Genomic DNA, 21,891 nt, shown 5'->3' on the forward strand with positions numbered 1-21,891 from the left:
AGGACAGACTGTTGGAAATCACTGATGTGGAACAGAAAAGAGAAAAAAGATTGAAAAGAAATGAAGGCAGTCTAAGAGAACTCTGGGACAACATTAAACACACCAACATCCATATTATAGGGATGCCAGAAGGAGAAGAGAGAGAAAGGGACAGAAAAAATATTTGAAGGAGTTCCCATCATGGCTCAGTGGTTAACGAATCCGACTAGGAACCATGAGGTTGCGGGTTCGGTCCCTGGCCTTGTTCAGTGGGTTAAGGATCTGGTGTTGCCATGAGCTGTGGTGTAGGTTGCAGATGCAGCTCGGATCCCATGTTGCTGTGGCTCTGGCGTAGGCTGGTGGCTACAGCTCCGATTCAACCCCTAGCCTGGGAACCACCATATGCTGTGGGAGAGGCCCAAGAAATGGCAAAAAGACAAATAATAATAATAATAAAATTAAAAAAAAGAAAAAATATTTGAAGAGATAACAGCTGAAAACTTCCCTAACATGGGAAGGGAACCACTCACTCAAATCCAGGAAGCACAACGAGTACCATATTAAAATAAACCCAAGGAGGAACACCCCAAGACACATATTAATCAAACTGACCAAAATTAAAAACAAAGAGAAAATACTGAAAGCAGCTAGTGAAAAGAAACAAATAACATACAAGGGAATCCCAATGACGTTATCAGAAGATTTTTCAGCAGAAACTCTGTAGGCCAGAAGGGAGTGGTACAACATACTTAAAGTGATGAAAGGAAAAACTTCCAACCAGGATTACTCTACCCAGCAAGGCTCTCATTCAGATTTGAAGGACAAATCAAAAGCTTTACAGATAAGCAAAAGCTAAGAGAATTCAGCAACACTAAACCAGCTTTACAACAAATACTAAAGGAACTTCTCTAGGCAGAAAAGAAAAGGCTACAACCAGAAACAAAATACCACAAATAACAAGCCTCACCAGTAAAGGCACATATACAGTAAAGCTAGGAAATCATCCATGCACAAATATGCTATCCAAATCAGAAATCATGAGAGGAGGGTACAAATGCAGGACACTGGAGATGCACTTGCAATTAAGAGACCAACAACTTAAAACAGTCTCATATATTTATATAGACTCCTATATAAAAACCTCAGGGTAACTGCAAACCAAAAATCTACAATACACACAAATAAGAAACATCAACTCAAATACGACACTTAAGATAGTCATCAAACCACAAGAGGAGAGAACAAGAGAAGGGAAGAAAAAAGAGCAACAAAATCAAATCCAAACAGTTAATAATATGGCAATAAGAACATACATATAAATAATTACCTTAAATGTAAATGGACTAAATGTCCCAACCAAAAGACATAGACTGACTGAATGGATACAAACACAAGACCCACATATATGCTGTCTTCAAGATACCCACTTCACTTCTAGGGACACATACAAATTGAAAGTGAGAGGATGGAGAAAAATATTCCATGCAAATGGGAATCAAAAGAAAGCTGGAGTAGCAATACTCATATCAGACAAAATAGACCTTAAAATAAAGAATATTATAAGAGACAAGGAAGGACATTACATACTGATCAAAGGATCAATCCAAGAAGAAGATGTAACAATTGTAAAGATATATGCACCCAACATAGGATCACCTCAATATATAAAGCAATTGCTAACAAACTTAAAAGGAGAAACTGATAACAACACAATAATAGCGGGGGACTTATCTGAGGGATGCAAGGATTCTTCAATATCTCAATCAGTGTGATATACCACATTAACATACTGAAGAATAAAAACCATATGATCCTCTCAATAGATGCAGAAAAAGCCTTTGACAAAATTCAACACTCATTTCTGACAAATACCCTTCAGAAAGTGGGCAGAAAGGGAACCTACCTCAACATAATAAAGGCCACATATGACAAATCCACAGCTAACATCATTCTCAATGGTGAAAAGCTGAAAGAATTCCCACTGAGATCAGAAACAACACCAGGTTGTCTGCTCTCACCACTACTATTCAATATAGTTTTGGAAGTCCTGGCCACAGCAATCAGAGAAAGAAATAAAAGGAATCTGAATTGGAAAGGAAGAAGTAAAACTATCACTACTTGCAGATGACATGATACTATACCTAGAAAATCCTGAACATGCTTCCAGAAAATTGTTAGAGCTCATCAATGAATTTGGCAAAGTTGCAGAATACAAAATTAATACACAGAAATCGACTGCATTTCTATATACTAACAAAGAAAAATCAGAAAGAGAAATTAGGGAAATAATCCCAGTTACCATCATATCAAAAAGAGTAAAATACTTAGGAATAAACCTACCTAAAGAGACAAAAGACCTGTACTCTGAAAACTATAAGACATTGATAAAAGAAATCAAAGATGACACAAACAGAGGGAAAGACATACTAAGCTCCTGAATTGGAAGAATATTATCAAAATAACTATATTGCCCACAGCAATCTATAGATTCAATGTGATCTCTATCATATTACCAAGGACATTTTTCAGAGACCTAGAACAAAATATTGTGAAGTTTGTTTGGAAGCACAAAAGACCCAGAATAGTAGCCAAAGCCAACATGAGAAAGAAAAATAGAGCTGGAGGAATCAGGCTCCCAGACTTCAGACTATACCACAAAGCTACAGTCATCAAAACTGTATGGTACTGGCACAAAGACAGAAATATAGATCAGCGGAACAGGATAGAAAGCCCAGAATTAAACCCATGCACCTACAGTCAACTAATCTATGACAAAGGAGGCAAGAACATACAATGGAGAAAAGACAGCCCCTTCAATAAGTGGTGCTGGGAAAACTGGACAGCTACATGTAAAAGAATGAAATTAGAACACTTCCTAACACCATTACAACAATAAACTCAAAATGAATTAAAGACCTAACTATAAGACCAGATACTCTAAAACTCTTAAGAGGAAAACATAAGCCAAATACTCTGACATAAACCACAGCAATAACTTCTCAGATCCACCTCCTAGAGTATTGACAATAAAAGCAAAAATAAACAAATGGGAGTTATTAATTAAACTTAAAAGTTTCTGCACAGCAAAGGAAACCTTAACCAAAATGATAAGACAACCCACAGAATGGAAGAAAATATTGCAAATTAAGAGTCTGACAAGGGATTAATCTCCAAAATTTATAAACTCCTTCTGTAGCTCCATACCAAAAAAAACAACCTCATCAAAAAATGGGCAGAAGATCTAAACAGACAGTTCTCCAAAGAAGACATACAGATGGCCCCCAAACACATGAAAAGATGTTCAGCATCACTGATTATTAGAGAAATGCACATCAAAACCACTATGAGGTACCACCTTACACCAGCCAGACTGGCCATCATCAAAAAGTCTACAAACAATAAATGCTGGAGAGGGTGTGGAAAAAAGGGAACCCTAGTACACTGTTGGTGGGACTGTAAGTTGGTGCAACCACTGTGGAAAACAGTATGGAGATTCCTCGGAAGACAAAAAATAGAACTACCATTTGATCCAGCAATCCCACTCCTGAGCATCTATCCAGAGAAAACCATGACTCAAAAAGATACATGTACTCCAATGTTCACTGCAGCACTCTATACAACAGCCAAGACATGGAAGCAACCTAAATGCCCATTGACAGAGGAGTGGATAAAGAAGATGTGGTACATATACACAATGGAATATTACTCAGCCACTTAAAGGAAAGAAATAATGGTATTTGCAGTAATATGGATAGAACTAGAAGTTATCATGCTAAGTGAAGTTAGTCAGACAGTGAGGCAGCAATATCATATGCTATCCCTTACATGTGGAATCTAAAAAAAGGGCACAATGAACTTCTTTGCAGAATAGATACTGACTCACAGACTGAAAAACTTATGGTTCCAAATGAGACAGATTGGGGGTGGAGAAATGTGCTGGGGGTTTGGGATGGAAATACTGTAAAATTGGGTTGTGATGATCACTGTACAACTATAAATGTAATAAAATTCACTGAGTAATTTAAAAAAATGAAAGAAAAAAAAAGTGCCACCATTATCCAGCTTTTACTACATGGGAGACTTGTGGCTAATTTACATGGATTTACATTTGAATATAACAAAGCTATTTTACTGATGAGATTATGAGGGTCAGCGTAGGTGATTTATATAAGACTACATAGCTGATAAATGATTAAAGCTGGGATTTAGCCAGAGGTCATTTTGAATCCCTGTGCCTACCCAAGGATGATGTTGCCTCTGCTACTGTAGGGTATATTTGGAAGACAGAGTTCTTTTCCCTAGAACAATGCTATAGTCTTTCTGTCAATATTGATCTTTCTGATTCTTTCCTCCAAGCTTCCATCAGGTGATCAGCATTTTCTGTACTGAAATATCCTTTCTCTGGCCATATTAACAACCATAATCAGGTACAGTAAAGTCTGCATTTGAGCCATTCTATCTCTGAGTTAGGTATCCATAATCTGTAACTTTGGATTTCCTATTTTGGAGTTTAACTTGTAGAAGATTTTTGTTCCTTACACCCAGGTTCTTAGTTTACACTTCCTCTTGTGCATCTCTATTCTGAGTATGTTTCAGAAATTCTCCACCCTGGCTATGCAGCAGAAGCATCTTGGAAGCTTAAAAAATATTTCCATAAGTCTAACAGATCAATTAAATGAGAATACAGAAGTAGGCTTGTACATTCTACTAAATACACATCTTCCCAGGTGATTTAAAAGAAAATCAGTTTAACATTTGTTGGAATTTTTAGTTAATTCATTTGGTGGTAATTGTATGCTCAGAATATACAGTTAAATTACCTTCACTTATGAAGTTAAATTTCCTCCTTAATCTTTATGTGTTAAAAAAATAACTTTTAGGAGTTCCCATTGTGGCTCAGCAGGTTAAGAACACAACTTAGTATTGGTGAGGATGTGGGTTCAATGCCTGGCCTCACTCAGTAGGTCAAGGATCTGGTGTTGCTGCAGACTGCAGCACAGGCCAGCAGCTGCAGCTCTAATTTGAACCCTAGCCTAGGAACTTCCATATGTAGCAAATGTGGCCTTAAAAAGAAAAAAACCAAAAGCCAAACTTTTAATGTAGATTATTCCTGTGCTTTATATAGCCAAGATATTGGGTCTTTGCATGCACAGCCGCATTTTTATGAAACACCAATTTTACTCAGATATTTAGGAGAAAATTATTATTTTTATGAAGATAAATTCAGTTATATCATGAATGGTCATTCAAAATTTTCATGAATCTTACAGTCATTCCCAAGGCTTCAGTGAAATTTCTTACATGTGGTGAATTCAGTTTTGGTATTGTTTCTCTCTTCTTGGCCAAAGGGAAAAATTCCCCAGAAAAGTAATGGTAGAGGCAGGTATGGGAGCAGAACAAAAATTAACATTATTCTATGTAAATGGTATAGTCATGAGGCAAAGACAAGCGCTTTAGGCTTTACGGAAAACTTTAGGCTTCATGAGAAATGAATGAGTTAAGGAAAACTGGGGGCTTCTATGTAATTACTCACTTGGCAAGCAAATCATTCAAAGACATGTACCAACACTTTCCTGGGCATCAGGCTGAAAAGGATCTCAGAGGTTAATAGGAGAAACAGTCACCTAGATGTGATTCCAGTACAGGGTGGTGACTGCTGGGAGAGAAGGATGTACAAAATATAAATGGAGTAGAGTGCCAACTCTGATAATTTTAAAAACTAAGAGTGAGGACTAAAAATGGGCAGAGATGATACCATGTATTTGTACAGTACTTTATAGTTTCAAAGCACTTTGGCATGAATTACTTGTTTGATCTTCCTCAAGCACTTTGAGATAAAAGAGATTAACTTTAATAAATGAGGCAAAGTAAGGGACTTGCCCAGTATCATGTGTCTAGGTCCATGCCCTGGGCTTCTGTTTCCCATGACACCATCTTCCACTTATGCTGATTAAATATAATGTTACCAGTGCTAATTAGAAAATGGGAGAATCTTCCTGGTTTTTGAAATAAAAAGATAAAAATATTAAATTCTTTTGGATATGAACACAACCCCTCCCTTCTTAACAGTTTCCATAATACCTGCATGGGTGCTTATGACCAAATTGCTGCTTGAATGATAAACGGAGTGATTTTGCCAGCACTGAACGCTCATGCAAAAAACCTCCGCCCATCAGTGCTGTCTCACAGATAGAATTTGTCTTTACTTTGAAATACTAAAGGAATCCTTTTCATGGTTAAAGGTTAAAGCTTGTCTCATTAGTTTCCCTTAAAAATATGTTTTCCAACTTGTGCTGTGTGTGTTATTATAACAAATAAAAACATTAGAAAAAGTTCTGGGTATGCTTTTTCCTTTAGATAAGTGCTGAGCTACTAGGACATATGACATCATCTTTGGCTCCAACATTTGGAAATGAGACAGTATAAAAGATGACAAGTTCTAGTAGCCACGTCATAACAGGGGATGAAATTTAAAACAAGACTGACAAAATAAAGTTTGAGGAAACTATTTTTTAAATTGTACATTTATCATGACAGTTTTGGGGGTTAATCTCTGGAACCAGCACAAGGATGAATGAGGTAATCGTTGCACATGTTGTGGATAAGATAACCAAATGGGGGAAAAGCCCATTTCCAGGCTAATGTGCCACTAAGATTACGTGCCTGATGGCTGGAAACTGTTGCGTGGTTAGGATAATACAGGGTTTTTTCAAAAAAATCCTGCTGAGGGAGCAGGGAGCGGTCATACTGGGTTTGAAACTTTCTGAATAGCGGCATGAAAAGAGGAGGCAGGAAAAGTTACAGGCTGGAGCCCACCAAGAGGATGACTTGGAAACCAAGAAGATGGGAGGTGAACTACAAAACTCCTTCGCAGAAATGACGTGATAAGGGTTGGTAATTAAAACTTCACTGAAAAGTGAAATCTGATGATAAAACTAGCTTAATACTGTTCATATGTATATTAGGGTCTGAGAGGAGATTGTAATTCTGGTTCCCATTCCTGGATACCCAGATGTTATTGACATCAGAGAAATGTTCAGAAGTCTTGTTTGGACCCACTTTGTTTTATTCTGTGGCTTTGAGGAAGGGGAGAGAAAGCACTGTGAGGGACGTGTTGACTGAAATGCACCATTAATTTCATGTCTCTTTTGTAAAAAGCACTTTTAAAGTGTGCCAAGATATTTTAAGTGTTTCAACAACATGCTTTTGTGACAATAGAGAAACAAGGGTACATTTTCATGGTATCAATAAAAATATCATAGTAATTTACAAGGTTGGACTGAACACTGAATTGGGTCACAAAGAAGCTCTTTCAGTATGGACAGAGATAGCAGCAACCTCTCTTTTGCTCCTGAGATCAGAATAAACATGATCTCTGACTGCCTCTATGATCTGAAGTCTTGGTTGCCAGGGAGCTTGAGTTTTATGGAGGGCCCCCATTTTTGGAACTCTCTCCTTTTCCTTACCCAACTGATCCCAGATTTATAAGCTTTGAGGTCTTAGAAGGAAAGGGGAAAAAAAAGGCCTATTTGTTTCTTTCTAAACTGGTGTAGGTTTCCAGATGGTATTAGAAGCTATTATTGGCTGAGAAGAAACACTTGTTTGTTTCTCAGTCTTGTGCTTGGGTCCATGAATTTGGCAAATGACTCACTTTGAATATCTAAGCAAATAAACAAAGCATTTTCAGTATCTGCTGACATTCACTATCCTTTCCTTCTCAAATTTTGCCAGATGCAAACACCAAGGGCCAATTTCTTTAGTTTTTGTTCTGTTTAGAATCTCTTTAGAGAATTACACCAGTGAAAATTCCATATCTGGTTCTTTGTATTAATGTGTTGGTGGACAGATGATTCCATGCTTGTTAACTGATGAGTTAGGATGCATATGGCAACAAGGTAGGGCTTGTTGATTCCACCCCTTCAATGTCATGCCAATGGGGCACTTACATCAATGTTGGATTATTTAAGTTTCTATTCCATTCACAGAAGTTGTTACTCTGGCATGCAAAGATGTTTAAGAACAAGTTTCCGACCTGAAAGTACCACAAAATTATAGAGACATTGGCAAGTATACACACCATTTATCAAATCTATTGCTCTAAGAGAAATAGCGAAGGAGGGTTGATGGAAAGAAACGAATGTGGGTTTTGAGGTCTGGATGTAAACCGGTTCAAATTCTGGCTCTGTCACTTTCTTACCTGTATTACACTACGTTACCTCTCCAAGCCTTGGCTTCCCTATCTGAAAAAGTGGAGAAATGGTGAAGACAGTGTGACTTCATGGAGATGTTGAGAATGATAAATAGGAGAGTCCATGAAAACTGCCCCGTACTGTGCTTGATAAATAAAAGATGCTCAACAAACATTGTTTACTTCCTCCAAACAAGGAATAAAGGAGCTAGGGTTGAAGGGATTAGAGAATGGCCAAGAAAGTGTGCTCTGAGCGGGGCATAAAGGATGCATAGACTCTCATTTGATTTTGTTTTAATTTTTAAAATTAAAAAAAAATTTGAGCATAGTTGACTTACAATGTTGTATTGGTTTCAGGTGTATAACAGTGTATCAGTTATACATACGTGTGTGTGTGTGTGTGTGTGTGTGTGTGTGCATGTATATATCTACATTTATAGATGTAGATATATCCATTTTTTCCCATATAGATTATTACTAAACTACTGAGTACATTTCCCTGTGCTATACACCAGGTTCTTGAGTATATCTTATTCCCATACTCCCAACGCCTCCCTCCCCTCCATGTTACGGTAAACCTGAGACTGGTTTTGAAATCTGTGAGCTTGTTTCTGTTTTATAAATAAGCTCTTTTGCATCATTTGTATTAGATTCTACATATAAGTGATATCATATGATATGTCTTTCTCTGACTTCACTCAGTATGATAATTGCTAGGTCCATCTCTGTTGCTACAAATGGCATAATTTCATTCTTTTTATGGCTGAGTAATATTCCATTGTATATATGTACCACATCTTCTTTATCAGTCCCTCTGTTGATGGACATTTTCATGCCAGTGCTCTGAAGAGCACTGTTCAGGAAGCCAGAATAGCACCGGGAAGGAAGCCTGTCTGGGGAATAACGTGCAGCTCAATTTAACACATGCAGGAGCTCTGTGTAAGGATGAGCTATAGATATAGCCATGGAAGGCCTCTAAGTGCAACCCGAAGAATTATAAAATTCTGAGAGCAAAATGTATCAGTGAGATAAGTAGGGGACACTGTACAATTAGAGTTGTCCAAAATAAACATTTCTGGCAGCAATATATTCATTAGATTATAGCAGAGAGAGGCAGAGACAAGAGATGGGTCAGGGCCACTGAAGAGTGGTTCAGAAGAGAAGTAAAGAAGGTTTAAACTGGTGTGGCAGGGCAGAGGGCACGCAGGTGTAAGGTGAGCAGGAAGGGGACTGGAATCGCTCCTTAACTCCTGCCTAGACAACACCCTCTCGACTCCCTACATGTCTCTGTGTTTATCACAGAATTTGATTTGTCTGCAGGCTCACCTCCCCTACTGGTCAGGGAGTTTGGTGAGAACTGTATTTTACTCATCTTGGTATTTCCAGACTTTATCACAGAGTCTGAGAAGATCATCAGCTTTAGGGAAAAAAAGTTTGTTCTCTGTAAGAATAAATGTGAATCAATGAGGAAGACAAAAAATAGAATGGCAAGAGGAAAATAAAAGGAAAGTCAAAGATAAGTGCAAAATGAGGGGAAGGAAGAGAAGGATGAGAGGGATGTTTGGGAACAGCTTGAGTTCATTCACAAATGGGGATGTGGAATTTTAGCCATTAAAAAATTAGATTAACACGTCACTTCTTTTTTTCCTTTACCCTGAAGCCTTCACCCCATGCACTGCTCTTAATAAATAATACTTGATGAAGATGGTGATGATGTGTCCTCTTCATGTTAATCCAGGCAGTTCTCAGTTTATGAATGGTTTGGGTTCCAAATGTCTGTTGTAAGTCAGCTGTTTGGCTATCCAATGTATTTTTCCTTTGAGACAATGTAACAGTCAGTGGTTAAATTCTCCAACTACTTCACAAAAGGCTATTTAATCCACAAAGTGTGGGAATTACAGTGCTAATGTACTGCGGAGTAGTAATTCCTTATAGGCATATTATATAGTTCTTAATGGTTTGCAAAGTGCTTTTGCATACATTCAAAAAAATGGAAGGCCTCTGCATAATTTTTTTTTCCCATGGAAAAATGTGTTCCAAGTTTTAAATGAGGAGGCTAGTAACACATCCTCCACCCACTCTGGCCTCTGGAATGACTTGGCTTCCACACAGCCCTTTCCAGAGGCATTGACTCCAAGGGAGACCTCAAGACAGGGAAGGAGGGTGGGTGTGTGTCCGTGGGAGCGGGGCGGGGGGGGGGGGGGATCATGGTGAGTGGAGCCCACTAAACAGAGGAGCCAGCTGGTATCTAGATCCTGCCACTGCCATCTGGTAACCTTGAGTGAAGGTTTAGTTTCCCTGGACATAGAGTGAGGATAACTATGCCTGGGATTTTCTGATGCTGAGGATGAGATAATATGTGAAGGCATGCACAGCGCAGTACCTAATATATAATAGATACACGGGTTCTCTATACTCTCTTCTCCACCTGCCACCACCAAACTCTGAAGCAGAATGGGTAAAGAGGGGCTCCTGTAGAGATCCGCGTGGCTGTTGATCAAGGCAATAGGAACCAGGGAGAGGCTCGGGGGTGGGGGTGTTGCCCAGGTGATAACCGGTTCCAGAGCGGAAGCAATGAGGGCTCCAGGGTGCCATGTCTCCCAGACCCCAGCGGCAGCTGCAGTGCCCATTTCTGCCTCAGTATTGAGTGAAACCCCGGTCAGAAAGAGTACCAGGGCTGGGTTGTGGATTATCACTGAAACTGATAGACCCCCAAATCTCAGTCGCTTAATTCAGTGGAAATTTAGTGCTTACTCACGCTTGCTCATGCGAAGTCCTGCAGGCTGTTTTCCTCCATGAGGCTTCAGTGACTCAAGCTCTTTTCATCTGGTTGCTCTGCCTGTCTTCACCACTTGGCATCAAGCTGGTGGAAGGGGAAAGAAAAAGCACCACCATGTAAGGAGAGTTGACGCTTTTTATGGACCAGGCGTAGGAGGGGGCTTGCTTCACTCCCACTCTTAAAGCATTGGCTAGTGTCACGTGACCACCACATCCAATCACGAAGGACTGGAAAGAGCAGCCCGCGAAGAAAAGGAAATAGCTTTTGTAGTCAGCGAGCAGTGTCTGCCACAGGTGAGGGCAGGGTCCTAAGTAGCTGCTTGTTGGTACAAATTGTTTGCAAGTGAGTGATTATAAGTTAAAAAAAAAAAAAAAAAAAAAAAAAAAAAAAAAAAAAAGCAAGCGAGAGAGAAACCAGCTGACTGCAATTCAAGAAAAATATCTGAATGAATACCAGAGAATCCATAGGAAGATAATAGCCTGAATCCTGTGAGGGTAAACCTTGACATTGGTTCCTTCCCTGGCGGAAGTGAAAAAGATGAAACAGATCAATACTAACTGGTTTTCAAAGTAGATAAAAACATAGAGATAATGATCCTTTAAAGTTCCTCCCCCAAGAAGGTGTTGAAAACAATGTCAAACTTAATACTACAAATTAACTTCTGCTGTTTTAATGTATTGGCGCTGCCTGAAAACCACAGCCACTTTTCATGTTGTTATTTCCTTACTTTGAATTATTTAACAGCTGAGTCAAGGTCTGCGTATTCAAGTCACACCCAGAGCTGTGGTTGATTAGGACAGGTTATCTACCTTCTAACCTTCTCTGACGGCTCTTGTAAAAGGCCCCAGAAAGAACATGGACTTTGGAGTTTAATCAATTAAGAGGTCAAAGGTATTCCTGGCCTCTGTTCCATGTGTTAGCGATAAAAAGATCCCTGAGACACAGGATGGCCCCATAAGAAACTTACCGTCTAGTGATGAGACGAAAGTATAAATGAGTGATGGCAGCACAGTGAGATCAGTGCTGAGCTGCAATTATGTTCTTGGGATGATGGCTCCACAGAGTGGGAAGTGCTGAGAGTGGAGCATGAGGGGAGAAGGAGAAAGTGAGGGTTGGCTAGGAACAGAGATAAGGGTAGGCAGGAACCAGAACACAAAGGATTTTGGAAGCCATGTTATCCTATGGTTAACTACGAGCTAAATTCACTCTGGTGCACAAGCCCAGTGAACTCAGAGAAACGCCACCTATTGGTTGAAAAATCATGCCAATTTATTTGTAAAAATGGCTCCCCCAAACATCTCTGTGTGGTCTTACTCTATACAATTATATTAGCACAATGTTTATGTGTGTGTGTATATGCATGTGTGTCTGCACCCATGCACATATGTTTTCTAGAACATATAAACCTATTTCAGATTATTAGCATGGAGGATATCTATATATTAGAGGAAGTAATTGAGAGTTGCAAATTATGTTCCTTGAGTCCCCTGGGCCTAGGCTTGTAAAATGATTTCTTTTCCCTAGAAGTTGCTCAAAACCAACAAAGCAATCAAAATGCATTCCACTGAAAGTTTGGGGGTGGGAGGGAATTTCATGTTACCTTGATTTAAATACTGGTTTAACAGACAGTTACTAAAAAGCAGTCAGTTTGCTTATTCCAGAAAAGCAGGGAATGGACCATAAAGTAGGGAAAAGAACTATCTGTCCAGTATAACCTAAGACGTTGCAGTTACACAACAAATGTGGGATCACTTGGAGTACTTGTCAATTGGAGAAACATCTAATCATTGGAGCCACTCTCACTCTAGGCTTCTTATTAGAATCACATGGAAAGTTTTAAAACATTCTGATGCTCAGGTCACACCCTGGAAAAGTCAGAATCTCAGGAAGTGGGACCCATGCACCAGCATTTTTAAAGCTCCCCAAGTGATTTCAATTCACAGCCCAGTTCAAGAAGCACTGGTCTGTTAGGTAAGATTAGCTGGTATGTGGAAACAGAAAGTTCCTTTTTTTTATTTCTTCCTTTCTTTTTTTTTTTTTTTAACCACTTTTTAAATGTTAAAGTGTAGTTATTTTACAATGTTGTGCCAATTTCTGCTGTGCGGCGAAGTGACCCAGTCATATACATATATATAATATATGTGTGTGTGTGTGTGTGTGTGTGTGTGTGTGTGTATATATATATATACTCTTTTTCTCATATTATCTTCCATTATGGTCTTCCCAGGAGACTGAACATAGTTTCCTGTGCTATACAGTAGGACCTTATTGTTTATCCATTCTAAATATAATAGTTTGCATCTCCTAACCCCAAACTCCCTGTCCATCCCACTCCCTCCTCCTTCCTCCTTGGTAAACACAAGTATGTTCTATATGTCTGTGAGTTGGAAAAAGTAAGTTTCAATGAAACGATTCACTTCTTATGCCAAACTTTTCTTGGTCATGGGGGCTAAGACCTAGGCCCTGCCTTCAGGTGTGGCACACTACAGGAGAAGGCTGGAGGACAAGGATGGAGAAGAGCTACAGACTGGGTGTGGAGTGGTGGTTCAAATGTGCACCAGTGAAAGGAAGAGGGCAGCATCCTGGTAAATATTTAATAATAGTCAGGTTTTGTAGCTGTAGAAACTTGAACATAGAAGGACTCGGTAGAGGAAAATTTTTTTTATCTTAGATGGGAAAGAGAAGCCAGAAAATTGGCTTTATCTTGTGTATAGCACACCATTACTTTTGATTACCTACTCCAGTCTCTATGAAGGATTTTATTTTATTTATTTTTTTATTATTCTATGAAGTATTTTAAAGCAAAAAAAAAAAAATCCAGAAACAAAATCATGAAGGCTTTAAAAAATTGCTTAAAAACAACGAAGTATTTTTATATTATATAATTTATTAAGAATATACTATAAAAATAATGCTCACCTGAGAAAACAATGTTTTTCCCTTAAATGTTTAGAACTAAAGCACTCTGACAGGAAGCAGGACAAGATTTTATTTTATAAGCCAATGCCAGCATTTTCATAAGGTTATAATCAGTAACATTACAAAGATAGTGAGATAATTTGTGCGTGTGTGTGTGTTTTTAGGGCTGCACCCAAGGCACATGGAGGTTCCTAGGGTAGGGGTCCAATTGGATATGTAGCTGCTGAACTATGCCACAGCCACAGCAAGTGGGATCCAGGCTGCATCTGTGACCTATACCATAGCTCACGGTATCGCTGGGTCCTTAACCCACTGAGAGAGGCCATGGATGCTAGTCAGGTTTGTTAACTGTTGAGCCATGACGGGAACTCTGTGAGATAATTTTTGACTTACATCTGATAAATGACTGATAAACCACCCTGATTCTTATTTTCTTTCTTTACTTTTGTTTCATGGGGTGGACTGCTCAACACTTTTCCCAGAGTAGGATCTGTACTTGAATTTCTCTTTTTATTAGACAAATAGATGTCCTAGAAAGAGTGTGGCTGTTGTAGAGTTCCAGTTTTGCTCAGGACTCTGGGACTGTGTTTCACTGTAAAATGGTGATAGTAAATGTTTGACTAAAAAGCTAGAGTATTAACTCTTGCAAATATGAAAGAACCATACGCAGGTTTTTATATTCATTCAATAAATGCTGATAAGTGTATGAATAGTGTGGTCATGTGTCACTCTTTATTCTCAAAAGTACATTTAATACATATACTTGGTATTATGTATTGGTTTTTCCTAATCAATTGTGCTCAGGTATTTTGTTGTACTGGAAGAAGCCATGGTAGCATCCACTAAAACTGGAGCAGCAGATTCAGTGTCCTTGGAGTATTGACTGGGGCAAGGGAGAGAAATTTCTAGGTATTAGTGAACAAAAGCTCAATCATAAAAGATGTTGTTTAGCAAAAATTTTACAAAAGCTAAATCATAGAAGAATATAACTGCGGTTTAACAAAAATTAAATTTCCTAACAATTTAAAATGTAATTTATATTGTAGCTTATAGAACACAATTGGATTCTCAAATATTGTCATGCCTAACATAAAATTAAAAGTGCACGTTTATAATCCGATGTCTTAATTAACAAAGTCCACTTACCTTCTCGATGTATAGATTAGTTAAAAGTCATTTTAATAGGCAATTTTTTTCTAGGTTCCAGGAATAAGAAATAAGCCTAATTTGTGTATGAAATTTGTGTATCTGTGTATGAATTCACTACGACTTGACTCATATAATAACAGACTTTTCAACTTGATGCTGGTGTTTTAAATTAAAACATCAAGTCAGTTTATACATCTGGCCTTACTTGGTGGTTTTCTAACTTGCCAATGCTATATCTTAAATGTGCTTATGTTAATCTTTGTTCAAAATAGCCACATCATTAAATAATAATTTTTTGAAAATATGTGTTCTTAGAAATACACCCGCTTCAGTTTTTATTTTCAGATCCTGGGCTGCGGAGGGGCTGGGGAGGGAAAGAATGCCAAAGCTGCGTTTCGGGCCATTGGCTACCTCCCAGAGTTCTTTCACTGTCCCCACTCCACTACCAAAGGGAAGATGGGGACGCGGGCAGCCACACTGTTGTCCTCTCCTGCCAGCTGCAAATCTCATCACAGTTCCTGTGAAGTACATTTCCACAGATCAAGTTTCTGCCAGGGAAGACTTTAACAATCTCCTACTCCACTTTCAACCAACAACAATTAGTATTAGCAAATGGTTCAGGCCACTGCCTAGGATTACATATGATTTCTATTCAAAAAAAGACAAACTTTTTTGACTCAAACCAGACCCACATGCTGAATACTTGAGCTTTCAGATGTAATGAAGTTGAGACAGTTTCTATCTTTCATTTAAATAAAAAATCACTCTCACATTTGAAATCAAGTTGGCTGGCTTCCCTTTGCTGGGTTAGCCATCTGGTTAAGGGAGACTTTTGGAGGGCTTATGTTCGGGCCAGGAGTTTAGGGGGAAAAAATCATTATCCTTTTGTCCTTTTGTGCCTTACCCTTTTAATGTGATCAATTTTTTTTTTCAATGCTTTCACAGCAGGTTCCCCCCCCCCCCTTTGGATAACACATATGGCAAATAAATTAAATTCTTAATACATCTTACAGTCAAAATTTGCCTGTTTAGAGTTGTGCATCAGAAAAGCACAAACCTGATTGAGGTCAATACAGCTCATTGTTAAACAATAGAGATTCAGAGCGTTTACTCTCTTGATCTGCTACATACTTGTGGTTTTTTTTTTAACGCTGTTATGTTATTTTCAGGGTAAGGTAAGGTCAGTTTCCTTTCCAGTGTTTCAAAGGCTTATGATTGCCTCCAGAGAGGGGGGACTACAACTTTAGCATATCCATGGATTTCACTGTTCTATTTAGTTAAGTTTTTCAAAAAACAGATCTTGATGGCTACTATCTATCTAGTCACTCTTCTGGCTGTTTTCTTCCTGGATGGAAGCTGATTACATTGAAAAGTTAAGAAACTTGTTCAGAACCTAGTAGAAGGTTGTAGGAACAATTCTTTTCATTTCATATCCTTTAACTTCAGAAAAGCATAGATAACTCATCGCTATATTTCCTGGAATTGAAGGTAGCTGAAGAGATCATTCTTGTTTTGTAGAGGAGGCAATTAAATTTCAGAGAACTAGGTGTTTTTTTTTTTAATAAGCCTGCCCATCTCAGACAAAGTGGGGGTGGGGTGGCTAGAACCTAAAAAGTCTATCTGCCTTTTTTAACTTTATTCATTTTCCCATGTCCTATCCATTGCCTCTTTGAACATATGTTTTTATGACAGTGACAATTTGCAATAAGCCATGCATCTTCATAAAATACTCATTTTGAACATGCCTAGATCTCAGTTGGGAACCTGTTGTTAGTTTAGACAAAGTTCACAGTTTGTAAGTCATTAGATAAGTAAATTTGTATGTCAAACATGTTAATTCATATGCACAGTACTTTAGATGATGGGGAGTGTTTTCTTTTTCTAATTCTAAATAAAATAACTGGAACACCTTTAAACATTTTAAGTAAAAATTTCAAAAGTAATCACTTTGAAATTAATTTCCTCAAAGGGAAGGAAGGAGAGAGGGAAGGAAGGAAAATAGAGGAGAAGTCTATGGCATGAAAAAACAGTTTCCGTCGTGGCTCAGTGGTTAACGAATCCATCTAGGGACCATGAGGTTTCTGGTTCCATCCCTGGCCTCACTCAGTGGGCTAAGGATCCGGCGTTGCCCTGAGCTGTGGTGTAGGTTGCAGATGCGGCTCAGATCCCGTGTTGCTGTGGCTCTGGCGTAGGCTGGTGGCTACAGCTCTGATTCTCCTCCTAGCCCAGGAATCTCCATATGCCGCAGGAGTGGTCCTAGAAAGGGCAAAAAAAAAAAAAAAAAAAAAAAAAAAAAAAAAAAGACAAAAAAAAAAGTTTATGGCATGAAAAACCTACAAAAACAGTCTTGTGATGTGTCAATTTGACTAGGTTGAACTGAATTTCCCAGAATCCTCTTTCTTGTACAGCATGGGCCACGGAGGGGATTCTTGGGAGATTTGGAAGTGAAGGGAAGCAGAAGCTATTCTCTGACTCTTGGGTCTGGTGTGTCTGTTTAGCTGTGTGACTAAGGGCTCTGGTTTCTGCAAGTATTAGTATGTTTTCTACTGTTGCTCAAATTACCACAAATAGAGTAGCTTAAAACAGTTTCTTATCTTATAGTTCTGTAGGTTAGACATCTGACATGCATCTCACTGGAATAAAATCAAGGTCTTTTATTCAATGCCATGTTTGTTCTGATGGGAAAGGAACTTTTCATTAGTGAATCCCATGACAACAGCATTATTTCTGCCAAAGATGGAAAAATTGTGGGAAATTTTTAAGTTTAAATACTTTTTCTGGATTTTCTTCTTTAAAATCCAGGCAGCAATATGAAAAATATAAGAAAACTATCTCTTGGATTAAACACCTTGAGTATAAAAGTATTTATATTAGTCATAGGCAAATAATATCCCCCCTTAGTGTTAAGTAAATATATAATCATGGGAAATGAGTTTAAACAACTTGGAGGCTGCTTGAAATTATCAACTCTTTTTTATTTTTTTGTGAAGCAATGAAATTCTTTAGGAAAGAAGTGGGATTTAAGCTTCTTTTGTAATGAATTAAGAAAAAAAATGGTTTTGGCAGAAGGCTCTTTTTTTCTTATGTATTGCAAAACCACTTAGAAACATCTATATTAATTCCTTTCCCTATTTTCTATCCTCTCATCAGAATATAAATGGAACGTAGTTATACAAGTGCAGGGAAATGGAGTATCAAAAATATAGTAGTGTAGGTGCAATCACAGAATTCAGAGAATTCCCATATATAATTGGCCCAGACAAGTCTTCCTTGTGAATCTCACAGAGAAACACTGATCATTATGCAGAATTGCCTGGAAATTTGACAGTCTGGAAAAATTTTAAAGTTTGGTGGATGCCCACCCTTTACACATTGGAAAAATCACGTCCAATTTATCTTCTTGTCTAACTTCATTCAAAACTTCTGCATTTGTTGCTCAGCTGGTGTGCTGATGCGGTTCCCAGAACACTGCTCTCTCCAAGAGCACTTATTTCACCACCCACATCCTGGCTGGTGGCCCCCTGGCACACTGGCTCCCCTTTGTGAATTCGGAGTGGAGTGTAAACTCAATCTGCTACACACACACAATGGCACATTCTTGGAGAGTGGCTGTCTAGACCGTTTCCTTCACACGGTGGCTCAAGGGTCTTTTTATGGAGCGATTACTGGAATACTAAATTTCGGATAGTGACTTCTTCAACAGATTCCTTACCCAGTTCCGACAGTGGCATTTTAAGTGGCCTTCTTCCGCAGACTAGCATGGGTGTTAATGTGCCCATATACATTAGCTTTAAAGTGAGTTTTTTTGGCAGCTGAAGCCTTTTACCTCTTACCTTATTCTCCCTTTAGAAGTGAAAAGGGTTTAGTCTCTCCTCCTTGCTTTTTTTTTTTTTTTTTGGTGGGGGTGGGGGGATTGGTTTTCTAAACTGGGATAAAAGTTTTGGGAGCAAAAACAGGATATTCAAAATAAGCCTGAGACACCTAGATACTCCAGCTAGCATCTGTGAGTTTGAACTGGTTTGAGGGGGTCCAGTTATTTAAAAGGACATTTTTTTATGCCTTTGAATTCCTGAACTTATGTGCATGGCTCCATACTTAGAAAAGCAGATTCATTTCTGTTTGCTTTATTTTCCTGTCTCTAAAACGATGGTTCATCAGTAATAATAGCAAAATATGTGTAAAGAGTAAGGGTAGAGAGAGCAGAACTGAGCAGCGGGGCAATAGACTATGCATATGTTAAATACTGTGGCACACTCTAAGGTAATACACATTTCTTGCAGCTAGAAACTGTGGATTTACTTATATTTGATTTAGAAAAGCCTACTTCCTCCTAGTCTTATAAGAATGTCATTCTATACTTTCTTCTATCACTTTCATGAATTTTTTGGCTTTGATGGTTAACCCAGCTGTAATATATTCTGGCACATGTCTTAAGATAGGCTTTATGCCTGATTATTTCAATGTCAGGTATTGAATCTTCTTTCAATTAATTTAATAGGGTCTGTTTCTGGTGCATTGACGTTGGCAGTACCATAGTGTTTCAGTTACTATAGCTTTCTACTATATTCTGACACTTGGTACATCAAATAAAAACTCATTTATTTATTTATTTATTTATTTATTTATTTATTTATTTATTGTCTTTTTAGGGCCACATCTTCAGCATACAGAGGTTCCCAGGCTAGGGGTTCAGTCATAGCTGCAACAGCTGGCCTACACCAGAGCCACAGCAACACGGGATCTTAGCTGCATCTGTGACCTACATCACAGCTCCAGCAATGCTGGATCCTTAACCCAGTGAGCGAGACCAGGGATGGAACCCGCATCCTCATAGTTGTGTTTGTTAACCGCTGAGCCAGGACAGGAACTCCGTTTATCCTGTTACAGATGAACTTTAGGGTCAACTTGCCATATTTATTAAAGAATCCCTTTTAGGTTCTTGTTAAGAGCACACTGAATTTATAGATGTATCTGGGGCAGTTGGCAATTTCATACTACTGAATGTCCCCATGCAAGAACATGGTCTACTTAGGTGCCCTTTTATGTCTTTCTATTCTGGTTCAGTTGCTACATAACCTGACTACATTTAGAGAAGAAACAAAACAAGAACTGCTGTGATGCTTGAATTCAGCCAAACCATAAGTTCCTTTTGTGATCATTGTTTTAGAGAAGGTCAAGTGATTAAATGTATGAGTTTTTTAATTTAAAAAACTATATGATTCCTTGGCCACTTGCACGTATAATCTCAGTCCTCTTGTGTCCCAAGATATCACTCACTAAATACTTATTATTAGACAGGAAGTGTTACATGTTATTTCCAGGCCTGTCAGTTTCCACCTCTGGCTTTACGACACCTCTCCCTGTGGTCAGTAGGGGGTGCTCTTTCAGTGCCACTGAATCCTAACAAATTTCAAACCTTAGGAAGTATTGGTTTATAAATTATCAACTGCAGTCCTTACACATTCTAGCAGACTCACATCTGTGGGCATTTTATGTAGAAGACAAGTAATGGGAGAAGGTGAGATCTTCAAAGTGTCTCGTAATCGAAGAAGGCCTGAACTATATAAGCACAGAAGGCCAAAAGGGATTATAACAACTTGTGTTTGGGCTAACGAGTGGAGCCTCTGCTTTTAGGGGCCATTCTTTTGAGCCCTGGTGCCAGCAGACTGCTTTGTGAGCTGTCAGTTTCCTGATCCCTGTCATTTAAGGGCAACATTTTTCAAGTGGTGCTTTAAATAGAGTAGATGAGCTCAGGAGAGCAATGAGTTGGGGGCTTTGGAAAGAAGTGGGGCTGGTTGCAGACAATCCTATGGGAACAATTTCAGTTTTATCTACTGGCTTTGGAACAGTTGTCCTCATTGTTGAGGGTGATGTTCAAAGACGTGTGTCACTCTCCATGTCCCCTTCCAGGCTGAGCTCAGTGCATCTTTCTCAGGCTCCCAAACCATCCAGAGTTCATTTCTACTTTGCACACATCATATTTTGTGATATTCACCAGTGTATTTGTTATATCCCCTTCCATATTAAGCTACATGGAGGCAGAATCATGTTGCGTTTGTCTAGCATAGGGTTTGATGTATTTCAGGCAGGTACTTATTTGATCAGTGGATGACAGATGGAAAGGAAGGCAGATAGAGAGAAAGGAGGAAAGAAAAGATATCATGAGGTGGTAGATTGATATTATGAGGTAAGTGATTTTTTTTTCTTTTTTGTCATTTTAGGGATGCACAAGCAGCATATGGAAGTTCCCAGATTAGGGGTTAATAGGAGCTGCAGCCTACAGCCTACTACAGCCACAGCAATGTAGGATCTGAGCTGCATCTGCCATCTACACCACAGCCCAAGGAAAAGCTGGATCCTTAACCCACTGAATGGGGCCAGGGATTGAACCCACATCCTCATGGATACTAGTAGTGTTCCTTACCTCTGAGCCATAATGGGAACTCCAGGTAAGTGATACACTGATCTAGAATCTGGAAACAACAGTAGCAGAACTCACATGGAACATTACTAGGTATAACTTGATACTAATGATAACATCAGAAAGAAAGTTGTTTCTAATGAAGTTAGTAGTAATATTTGTAATAGCAAATATGAAGTACGACTATAACCACCTCATTGTGAAATAAAAACCATTTGACATTTATGTAGATTCTAAAGCTTAATTGCATAACATAAAATAGCCTTAAAAGTAGTGAGGTTCTGTAATGTAGTATTCCATGTACAGTTTTATTAAAATCTCCATCCTCAAGTTCCCATTGTGGCTCATGGGGTTAAGAACCGACATAGTGTCCATGAGGATGTAGTTTCGATCCCTGGCCTTGCTCAGTGGGTAAAGAATCCAGTATTGCTACCAACTGTGTGATGTAGGCTGCTG

General features: G+C 38.7%; 1 long non-coding RNA gene across 1 annotated transcript in view; it reads left to right on the plus strand.

Annotated features, from left to right (window-relative positions):
* Positions 1-6,719: 6,719 nt before the first annotated feature.
* The window catches only part of LOC146406081 (uncharacterized), a 31,097-nt gene continuing 15,925 nt past the window's right edge, over positions 6,720-21,891 (plus strand). Inside the window, exon 1 of the long non-coding RNA XR_014840067.1 lies at positions 6,720-6,869. This is a non-coding gene — a long non-coding RNA (uncharacterized LOC146406081). The remainder of the gene's footprint in view (positions 6,870-21,891) is intronic.

This window comes from Sus scrofa, chromosome 1 (genome assembly GCF_054392235.1).
Source record: "Sus scrofa isolate SSC_HxYL_T2T_F1_AM1 chromosome 1, Sscrofa_HxYL_maternal_Yorkshire_Landrace_v2.0, whole genome shotgun sequence".
Taxonomy (NCBI): Eukaryota; Metazoa; Chordata; class Mammalia; order Artiodactyla; family Suidae; genus Sus; species Sus scrofa.